Genomic DNA, 11,818 nt, shown 5'->3' with positions numbered 1-11,818 from the left:
TCAGGAAGCAAGGTGATTCTCTTATTGGGTATTTTAATAATTCTCATTTAAACAGCAGAAGGGCCCGGTAGGTGTGGCTCAGGGTTTGAGCGTCGACCCTGCACCACGAGGTCCCACTTCAATTCCCGGTCAGGGCACATGCCCAGGTGTGGGCCCGATCCCCATTGGGGGGCGTGCAGGAGGCGGCCAGTCGATGTTCTCTCTCATCGATGTTTCCATCTCTCTCTCCCTCTCCCTTCCTCTCTCTCCAAAATCAATAAAGGAAAACCTGCTTTAAATAAATAAATAAAAGGCAGAAGGAACAAAGTGAAGCTAACGCTGCAGCTCCTCGTGAAAGCCCACCAGGGAGAGTCCAGGTTTGCACGGTGCCCCTCCGTGGACGCAGACGTGACCAGGGAGCTGTGTTTCCTCTGCTCCGTTCCGGTCACAGCGTGGTCCCGCGCGAGCCGGCGTCCTGCCAAGCGCTGATGTGCAGCAGGAGGCACCGCAGTGTGAGCGGTGGGTGCCGGGCCCGCCCCTCAGGACCGGCTTTGCTCTTTCTTACCCCCGACCCATCAGCACCACTGAAGTCGGACAGCTGGACACACGCACCTCCAGATGTGATAGGAGGGCGTGCCACAGCCCCTCGGAAGGGCTCGTCCAAACAGAAAATCCAATGGAGCATCAGCACGGACCAGCAGACATATAACACGCGGGCACTTTCGAATTTTCTGGTAGCCACACTGAAAGAGGCAAAACTAAGAGGACTTTAAATATATTTTATTTAACTCACATACCCAAAGTATTATCATTTTACTATGTAATCAATAATATACAATATTTTTAAATTTTCCACATTTTTTTTCCCCACGACAAGTCTTAGAAACGTGGTGTGTATCTTTTTTTTTTTTTTATCCTCACCCGAGGAAATTTTTCCAATTTTTGTACAGATAGAGTGGGAGGGAGAGAGAGGAAGAGAGAGAGAGGAAAACATCGATGTGAAGGGACACATCGAGTGGTTGCCACCCGCACGACCGACCAGGGCCGGGGACAAACTGCAACCGAGGTACGTGCCCTTAGCGGGAACCGAACCCGGGTCTCTCCAGACCGCAGGCCGACGCTCTAACCGCTGAGCCAAACTGGCCAGGGTGGTGTGTATCTTATCTTACCTCCATCACAGAATAAAATGAGTCTAATCTAGCTTTGTGAAATCCTACATGAAGGCCTCCATTTCTTCGACAAATACATGGTCAGGAAAAATAAAAGGGAAGGGGGACTTCTAGAGACTAACGGATTTTGATGGGACGTATTAACGAAATGCAATCGGTGGTGCTTGTGTAAAGTTCGATTGGAAAAAAAAAACTGTAAAAAGACATTTTTGTTGTCATTTGGGGGAAGTGAGTACCAGAGACTGTCTTTTAGATGAACGTGAAAAAAATACTGCTGATTTTGTTGGATGCAATAATGTCATTGTGGCTCTATTCAAGAAAAAGTCCTTGCCCTGGCCGGTTTGGCTCAGCGGTTAGAGCGTCGGCCTGTGGTCCGGAGAGACCGGGGTTCAGTTCCCGCTAAGGGCACGTACCTCGGTTGCAGTTTGTCCCCGGCCCTGGTTGGTCGTACGGGTGGCAGCCACTCGATGTGTCCCTTTCACGTCGATGTTTCTCTCTCTCTCTCTCTCCCTCCTGCTCTATCTGAACAAAGAATGAAAAAGTGTCCTCGGGTGAGGGGAAAAAAAAAAAAAAGAAAAAGTCCTCATCTGTTAAAGATATACGCTACACCTTTAACATGTGTCTGTTGTAGATAGATGTGTAAAATGAGACTGCATCTGGAATTTGCTTTCAAGTACTCCAGCAAAATAAAAATAAAAAAGTAGGCGGGAGGTAAATGGAACAAAAATGTCTGAATATTGATATGATGGGTGATAGATACTGGGAGCTTATTACACTGTTTTCTCTACTATTGTGTACATTTTAATATCTCCGTAATACAATGTTAAAAATAAGTGTGATAAAAGGATAAGTAATCTATATTTCGGTTTATTATCATAGTTGTGGCAAGGTTTCACTGGTATTACGTAAGTCAAAACTTATCAAATTGTACACTTTAAATATGTCAATTACACCTCAGTTAAGACCCTGGCTGGTTTTGCTCAGTGGTTAGAGTGTCGGTCGGTGGACCAGAGAGTCCCGGGTTCAGTTCCCGCTAAGGACAGGTAATCTTACCTCCATCACAGAATAAAATGAGTCTAATCTAGCTTTGTGAAATCCTACATGAAGGCCTCCATTTCTTCGACAAATACATGGTCAGGAAAAATAAAAGGGAAGAGAGACTTCTCGGTTGCGGTTTGTCCCCGGCCCCGGTTGGGGTCATGTGGATGGCAACCACTCGATGTGTCTCTCTCACATCAATGTTTCTCTCTCCCTCTTCTTCCCACTCTATCTAAAGATAAATGCAAAAATGTCCTCGGTGAGGATAAAAGAATAAATAAAAAACAAACAAAACACCTCAATTAAGTTGTTTAATAAACGATCCAGCGGAGGACCACACATACTTGGCAGCCCAGCACAGGTGAGGAGTTTTCTCACACATTATCTCAGCCGACGACGAATACAATTTGTTAGAACTTTGCGTTGCAAGTGACAGAATCTCTATTCTTTCCGGCTTAAGAAACAAAAATGAAGAGAGGACTGTGGCCAGGTCTGGTGTGAACGTCACCCTACTCACAAGGAAGGCAGCCTGTCGGGGTTTCCTGGGTGCTGGCAGAGAACACAGGCTCCCGGATCTGCTCGTGGGGTGAGCAGCGTGGGCGTCGGCATCCTCACCCTGGTTCCCCTGACCCCAGCCCCTCACAGGTGACGCAATGGGACTTCGACGGAGGGTCCGCACACGGTAGGTTTGCGTCCCAGCTGAGGATCACTGAGCTTGGGAAACCGTCACTTGTCCGGCACGCAGTAAGAAGCCTGCTCTTGACCCTGCAGACAGACGTCCCCTGATCCTTCGAGGTCATCCGCTGTGAACGTAACTATGAGACCTGGCCCAGTAAAAGTGCTGGTCAGGGCCTTGTGTTCTCAGCACACCCAGCCTGGTGCAAAGGAGTGAGAGGGACCCATGGAGGACTGTCTCCCTCAACAGTTCTTCGGTCATATAACCGATACATCCCACAGATAACTTTACAGCTTCAGGCACAGCTGGATCAAGTAGCTCACACGATGCATCTGTGCCTCTTTCCATCTCTCAGCTATTTTTCCCATCGCGCTGGCATTACTGTCGGAGGGATTTTATGTGGTCCGATACCTCCTATCAGCCTAGCTTGGGCAACTTCCCTTTCCCTGATCTGGGGCAAGAAAGAAGACTCCTTTTAATTGGCCCAGGTCGGGGCAGCCCTGCCCAGCTGGGCAGGTTGGGTAGAACACCAAGCACCAAAGGGAGCACCACCGTTCCAGGTACCGCACATCTGAACATGAACCACAGCAATGTCCAGCAGACGGAAGTAAAGTGTCCTGGGAAGGGGCTGTATGGGTAGCCCTGGCCAGGGTCACGTGTCCATCCCCAAGCTGGGAGGTGGGATCGATCGACCAAAACACACAGAGACACTGAGAAGCTTTAGCAGGTGTGGGGATGGGTGCTGGGCAGACAAGACAACGGAAACCTGCCACAGGCCAGGACTGTCATCCCTACTTCCCAGCGGAGGACACAGATTCTGCAGCTTAGAACCCCTCCCAAGTCCCATAAAAGCACAGGAAGGGGCAGGCTTGAATCAGGGGGTATCTGATTCCAGAACAGCCCCAGCTTCCGGCCAGCCGGCCCAATTCCTGATCCTTGAGTCAGGTCTAAGCTTGTGTGTTTGGTGTTCAAATCCCCCCGATAAATGATCCCACTGTCCCGCCGAGTCCCAACTGTCATCGTTCAAAATTGAATCCCCCCTGAGGAGGTCGGTCTTCACTGCCTTCACTCGGGTCCCTTGGGAACCTGTGCTCCAGCGATTCTCATGCGGAATAACCAGGCTCTCCAAAGCTCAAAGCCCCACGCGTCCTTACTCTCCACGGTCTACCCACAAAAACAAAGATTTTACATTTGTCTGAAGTAACCCCAACTCACCCTTCGATTTTCCCACTGGGGCTTACGTGCTAGGAAGACAAAGATCATGTTTTCCCTTAAAAGACACAGTAAGCCACTACTGGAGTGTCTGGCCAGCCCCAAACTCCTCTTCTCAAAATCCTCTCCAGCCCAACACGGGGGGAGGATCAGGAGGAGCCGGAGGGCAGTGAGTGAGCCCCAGCCTGGCCCGGGCGGACTGGGCTGGGAATGATCAGCTGACCCGAGCGTGCCAATCAGACCCTCTCCTGAGACCCGGCTGAGATGGGGCCGCTCCTCCTCATTCTTCAGGGGCGGAGCTGGACTAGAGAGAACCATACACTGGAAATGTTCCGCTGGCTACATCCCTCCCTGGCTGTGGGCCACAGTGACAGCCAGAGTGCAGAAGGAGGAAAAGACAAAGACTTTAGGAGAAAGGATCCGAGAGCACAGGCTGCCGCTGCCTGGAGGCGCTCAGGTTCCTGGCTCCATGTCAGGGCTGCAGGCGCTGCCTACCCTTGTTCCCGTGTGAGCCCCCTGGGCTGGTCTGAGAAGGTCCACTCAGTGCGAGCAGGAGAGCCAGGCCACAGAGAGCCAGGCCACGGAGGAACCAGGCCACGGGAGAGTCAGGCCATAGAGGAGCCAGGCCATGGGACAGTCAGGCCATAGAAGAGCCAGACCACGGAGGAGCCAGGCCACAGGAGAGTCAGGCCATAGAGGAGCCAGGCCATAGAGGAGCCAGGCCATAGAGGAGCCAGGCCATAGAGGAGCCAGGCCATAGAGGAGCCAGGCCATGGGAGAGTCAGGCGATAGAGGAGCCAGGCCATAGAGGAGCCAGGCCATGGGAGAGTCAGGTGATAGAGGAGCCAGGCCACGGGAGAGTCAGGCGATAGAGGAGCCAGGCCACGGGAGAGTCAGGCGATAGAGGAGCCAGGCCATAGAGGAGCCAGGCAATAGAGGAGCCAGGCCATAGAGGAGCCAGGCCATGGGAGAGTCAGGCGATAGAGGAGCCAGGCCATAGAGGAGCCAGGCCACGGGAGAGTCAGGTGATAGAGGAGCCAGGCCACGGGAGAGTCAGGCGATAGAGGAGCCAGGCCACGGGAGAGCCAGGCGATAGAGGAGCCAGGCCACGGGAGAGTCAGGCGATAGAGGAGCCAGGCCATAGAGGAGCCAGGCCATAGAGGAGCCAGGCCATAGAGGAGCCAGGCCATGGGAGAGTCAGGCGATAGAGGAGCCAGGCCATAGAGGAGCCAGGCCACGGAGAGGCAGGCCAGAGAGAGCCAGGCCACGGGAGAGTCAAGGTGATGAGAGCTCCAGGCCACGGGAGAGTCAGGCGATAGAGGAGCCAGGCCACGGGAGGAGTCAGGCGATAGAGGAGCCAGGCCATAGAGGAGCCAGGCAATAGAGGAGCCAGGCCATAGAGGATCCAGGCCATGGGAGAGTCAGGTGATAGAGGAGCCAGGCCATAGAGGAGCCAGGCCACGGGAGAGTCAGGTGATAGAGGAGCCAGGCCACGGGAGAGTCAGGCGATAGAGGAGCCAGGCCATAGAGGAGCCAGGCCACGGGAGAGTCAGGCGATAGAGGAGCCAGGCCATAGAGGAGCCAGGCAATAGAGGAGCCAGGCCATAGAGGAGCCAGGCCATGGGAGAGTCAGGCGATAGAGGAGCCAGGCCATAGAGGAGCCAGGCCACGGGAGAGTCAGGTGATAGAGGAGCCAGGCCACGGGAGAGTCAGGCGATAGAGGAGCCAGGCCACGGGAGAGCCAGGCGATAGAGGAGCCAGGCCACGGGAGAGTCAGGCGATAGAGGAGCCAGGCCATAGAGGAGCCAGGCCATAGAGGAGCCAGACCATAGAGGAGCCAGGCCATAGAGGAGCCAGGCCATGCGAGAGTCAGGCCATAGAGGAGCCAGGCCACAAAGAAGCCAGGCCATGGAAGATCCAGGCCATGGAGGAATCAAGCCACAAAAGAGCCAGGCTGTAGAAGAGCCAGGCCACAAAGAAGCCAGGCCACGGAAGAGCCAGGCCACCTGGCCAAAGCAGCTCTCACTGCAGGGAAGCCCTTCCTTTTACACTTGGCGAACGCAACAAGCACGGAACAGTCTACCTGTCACTACTCATCACAGGACGTGCATCCACTGATTTAGCAGGGTTGTTTATGTCGGTACTTTAGAGATGGCACAAGAGGTGCCTGAGGGGGAAGGCCAGGGACAGGGTGGCAGGAGGCAGTCCTGTGACTTGTGCGGGCAGCAGGGGTGCGGAGGGGCCGGTTGTGGGAGCCAAGGAGGCGGGAGGAGGCTGAGCCAGGGGGAGGGGGAGTGAGACCACTCCCTGAGCCCGCCTGGATACACAGGGGCGACGACGGGCCACTCACCAGCCCAAGAAGAGTGATGCGGAAGGAGCGCACCTGTGGGGAGTGAGCACTGGGGGGAGGTTGTCTGCCTGCCGGGCTCTGCTCCCTTTTCTGAATTTGTGGCACAGCCAGAGAAACGCATGTTTTAAATCACCCGCTTTCCATTAGCGAGTCAGGTTGTCCCTTTCTCATCTCTTTTCTCAGACTCAGTGACAGCCTGCCACTGCATTTTATTTTTTTTAATCCTCTCCCGCAGATATTTTTACATTAATCTTCAGATAGAGAGAACATCGACTGGCCGCCTCCTGCACGTCCCCCACTGGGGATCAGGCCCACAACCTGGGCATGTGCCCTGACCGGGAATCGAACCGGCGACCTCTCGGTGCAGGGTCGAAGCTCAACACTGAGCCACACCGGCCGGGCCGAAACTGGAGCTCCAATCCGAGTAACTCAAAGTGTGCGCAGAACCTGGAGGCCCCAGAGAGCAGGAACTAGGCAGGCTGGGGCTGGGCCTCCCGGGAGACGCCTGAGCCAGGGAAGTTCAGTCCTGGGCGGAGCAGGGCGGAGCTGGGAGCCCAGGAGGTGCGGCCATCAGTCCACGGAGCACTGCAGAGACTTTCTCAGTTAATAGCGTCGCATTTGGAGACCAAGGATGCAATCAAACCCAGCTCGACTTGTTGGGGTGAAATAGCCCAGAAGGGGACCGTGGTTCACCCTCACCCAGGGCTTACTATACACCTGACACCCTGTAAAGCATATTGTGTTTAATTCTCATAAGAACCCCACGAGGCACATAGCACTTACTGTCCCGTTTTACAGATGAAGAAAATCAGGATCTTGGGGGTCACACAGCTGCTACGCGGCGACACCAGGATCTGAATCCAGGTGATTTTAATCCCAGTATCTGGGTGCCTCACAGCTTGTCTGTCCCGCCCGAGAGCCTTGGATAAATGCCGTAACCAAGGGAGGAGAAGGAGGGTGAGACCCGCACTTCCTGGACAGGTCTGAGGACAGCATCAAGGAAAGGGGACACCGTCGGGGTTGGGTCTTGAGGCTCGAGTAGGAGTGTGACGAGAAAAGGAGGGGTTGAAGGATGCAGTCCGGAGACGGGAGAGAGAGAGAGAGAGAGAGAGAGAGAGAGAGAGAGAGAGAGAGAGAGAGAAACATCTACGTGAGAGAGACACATCGATTTCCTGCCACCCACACACACAACCCCAGCTGGGGCCGAGGACAAACCGCATCCGAGGCACGTGCCCCTGGCCGGAATCGAACCCGGAACACACTGGTCCACAGAATGACGCTCTAACCACTGAGCCAAACCGGCCAGGGCGGCCACTGGATTACTAATCTGACAAAACCGACGTTGGAAGCGAGGCCTCGAGTGATGTCCACGCAGGGCCCTACCCAGACCCGGCTGCCGAGATCCAGCAAGACGGACATCACCTCGAGGCCTCGCTTCCAACGTCAGTTTTGTCAGATTAGTAATCCAGTGGCCGCCCTGGCCGGTTTGGCTCAGTGGTTAGAGCGTCATTCTGTGGACCAGTGTGTTCCGGGTTCGATTCCAGCCAGGGGCACGTGCCTCGGATGCGGTTTGTCCCCGGCCCCAGCTGGGGTTGTGTGTGTGGGTGGCAGGAAATCGATGTGTCTCTCTCACGTAGATGTTTCTCTCTCTCTCTCTCTCTCTCTCTCTCTCCCGTCTCCGGACTGCATCCGTCAACCCCTCCTTCTCTCGTCACACTCCTACTCGAGCTTCAAGACCCAACCCCGACCGTGTCCCCTTTCCTTGATGCTGTCCTCAGACCTGCCCAGGAAATGCGGGTCTCACCCTCCTTCTCCTCCCTTGGTTACGGCATTTATCCAAGGCTCTCGGGCGGGACAGACAAGCTGTGAGGCACCCAGATACTGGGATTAAAATCACCTGGATTCAGATCCTGGTGCCGCCGCGTAGCAGCTGTGTGACCTCCGAGATCCTGATTTTCTTCATCTGTGAAACGGGACAGTAAGTGCTACGTGCCTCGTGGGGTTCTTATGAGAATTAGACACAATATGCTTTACAGGGTGTCAGGTGTATAGTAAGCCCTGGGTGAGGGTGAACCACGGTCCCCTTCTGGGCTATTTCACCCCAACAAGTCGAGCTGGGTTTGATTGTATCCTTGGTTTCCAAACGCGACGCTATTAACTGAGAAAGTCTCTGCAGTGCTCAGTGGACCGATGGCCGCAACTCCTGGGCTCCCAGCTCCACCCTGCTCCGCCCAGGACTGAACTTCCCTGGCTCAGGCGTCTCCTGGGAGGCCCAGCCCCAGCCTGCCTAGTTCCTGCTCCCCAGGGCCTCCAGGTTCTGCGCACACTTTGAGTTACTCGGATTGGAGCTGCAGTTTCTGCCCGGCCGGTGTGCTCGGTGTAGAGCGTCGACCCTGCACCGAGAGGTCGCTGGTTCGATTCCCGGTCAGGGCACAGCCCAGGTTGTGGGCCGATCCCCAGTGGGGGTCGTGCAGGAGGGGGCCGATCGATGTTTCTCTCTCATCGATGTTTCTCTCTCTCTCAAATCAATAAATAAGTGAAACTCCAGTTTCAGCACAATGCCCAGACCCACAGACGTGACTGAATGACGCTCCCCAGCCTGTCGAGCGTGCAAGGACCCGCCTCTCCTGGCCGGCCAGCGAGTCTTCTGTGTGTCACTCATCTGGCACCAACTACTAAGTCCTACTCTGAAATAGCCCCAGGGGGACGAGGACAGCGCCTTTTTTTTTAATTACACAAGAAACATGCATAAATTCTTATTTCAAAAGGGGCGGGGGGAGAAGACATAAAAAATCCACAGAGATACAGAAAATACCGAGCGCATCCATTCACACCCTCCCCAGAAACCATCCCGGTCAGCCACTCCGCGTCTCCCTGCAGCCCCTCCGAGGCCCTGTCAGCACAGAATGAAACTGGTTTTGTTTTGGTTCTTGTTACACAAATGGACTGTCTGGGAGCAGCTTGCGGTTGTCACAGAGCAGCTAGGTCTCCATGTTGCCGAAGGTGCTGCGGATGGTTTACATAGTTCCTTTCCCTGTTGACGGACGGTGACATTGTTTCCAAACTTAAGAGTGGCTTCCTCTTAGCACAGCTTCCATTACATGGAATTACCGTGTAAAAACAATACGAATGTAACTCAGAATAAGTGATCAGGACACGATTCTGGGTATTTTGGTATTCCGAGCTTTTATTTTTGTAGCTGTATACAACAATCCTCATAAAGCTGTATTCCTAGATTTGTTTTTATATACTTAAGTAGAATCACGATGAAAATAATTTGAGAGACGAAAATGTAGAGGGTCTATAATTTCCAATCCTTTTTGGAGACAAGCTTTTTTTTTAATCCTCACCCAAGGACATTTTTGCATTCATCTTCAGATAGAGCAAGAGGGAGAAGAGAGAAAAACATTGATGTGAGAGAGACACATCAACTGGCACAACCCCAACCAGGGCGGAGGACAAACTGCAACCGAGATACGTGCCCTTAGCGGGAACCGAACCCAGGACTATCTGGACTGCGGGCTGAAGCTCTAGCCGCTGAGCCAAACCGGCCAGGGCCAGAGATAAGCTTTTTAACTTTGAACAACTGTGTTAGTTATTTATTACTGTGTAGCAAATACCCTCAAACCTAGTGGCTTAAACAAACAAGCACTGCCCTGGCCAGTGTGACTCAACGGTCAGAGTTGAGTCCAAGCATCAAAGGGTGAGGTTTGATCCCCAGCCCTGGTCAGGGCACCAGGGCGTGTTCAGAAGCAACCAATCGATACGTCTTACGTTGATGTTTCTCTACACACACACACACACACACACACCCCCCGCCCCTTCCAGTCTCTCTAAAAATCAAAGGAAAAATATCCTCAGGTGAGGATTAACAAAAACAAAAATTAAGAAAAGAACTACTTATTTCTCCCAGTTTCTGTGTGGGCTCCGCAGTCGCTGTCACGAGGTCCTCTGGCTGAGGGGCTCCCAGGTGCAATCCAACTGTCAGCCAGGCCCGGGGTCTCTGCTGCTACTGGCCAGAGACATCAGCTCCTTGCGGTGCCGGCCTTCATAGGGCTACTCCCAGCGTGGCTGCTGACTTCACCCACAGAGATGGCTCAGAGACAGACAGACAGACGGCTCAGTCTTTTTGTATCCTCATCTTGGAAGTGACATTCCATCACTCTGGCCATGTTCTATTCAGTTAAAGTGGGTCAGTAGGTCCAGCTCTCACCTGAAGAAAGGGGAAGGACCCCAGGAAGAGGTATGACCAGAGCCATCCCAGAGACGACTTACGACAAGTCACTTGGCCTCTCTGGAGGCCACTTCTATCCTCTGTGAACATCTACCTCACAGGAGACACTGTGAATATTAAAAGAATGAAAATATGTAAAGTACTTGGAACAGTACCTGGCAGAGGGCCAGCACTCAAGAGCTCTCAGCTACGTATGGACACAGAAACAATGCCAACGCACAGGCCCACTCTGCGGTACACAGGACAAGGGTCACGGGGGTGGTTCAAGAGATACTCGCATTAAAGACCCATAGGTATTCAAAACAAGTTCAAGTGTGTGGAAAACACCCCAGACACAAAAACACTTTATAAAGATGGAAGTTCCTACCATAATTATCAGGGGGCTTCAGAGGCACCTCCAAATTTCCCACGAGTGTTCCCCTTGTTAGAAATGTCCACACAGCAAGCTCCAGGGCAATCCTGAGTCATCTCGAACCCTAAACAGAAACGCCAGCCACACTTGGCTCTGGAAATGCACAGCATCAGCCCGGCCGCAGAAGTTGCCGGGTCTGCGGAAGCGCACGACCTGGAAGTTACGGGGCGAAGACAAGCACCTGTCCGCCTGGCTGCCGCCTTCCTCACTGTGCGCAGCGGTTTGGGTGAGGTTGGGAGCTCAGCTGTGAGCTGTTGTTTTGTTGTGTGTTTTTTTATTTTTTAATATGTTTTTTTATTTTTTCAAGAGAAAGGAAGGGAGAGAGAGAGAAACATCGCTCGGTTGCCTCCCATACACACCCCAACCAGGGACCAAACCCTCAACCTGGGCAGGTGCCCTGACCAAGAATTGAATCTGCCACCTTTTGGTGCACTGAACCACACCGACCAGGGCAAAGGTTTAAAAAACAACAACAACAAACAAACTCCTCCGGATAGTTTAAGGAGAGAAAGGTTCCCAGTATACCACAAAGGGCAGTGCAGCCCTGGCCGGTTTGGCTCAGCGGTTAGAGCGTCGGCCTGTGGTCCAGAGAGACCCGGGTTCGGTTCCCGCTAAGGGCATGTACTTCGGTTGTAGTTTGTCCCCGGCCCTGGTTGGTTGTGCGGGTGGCAGCCACTCAATGTGTCCTTTTCACATCGATGTTTCTCTCTCTCCCACTCTATTTGAACAAAAAATGGAAAAATGTCCT

The sequence above is a fragment of the Molossus molossus genome, unplaced genomic scaffold, assembly GCF_014108415.1.
Source record: "Molossus molossus isolate mMolMol1 unplaced genomic scaffold, mMolMol1.p scaffold_m16_p_5, whole genome shotgun sequence".
NCBI classification, from domain to species: domain Eukaryota; kingdom Metazoa; phylum Chordata; class Mammalia; order Chiroptera; family Molossidae; genus Molossus; species Molossus molossus.
Note: the sequence above shows the minus strand (reverse complement) of the source record.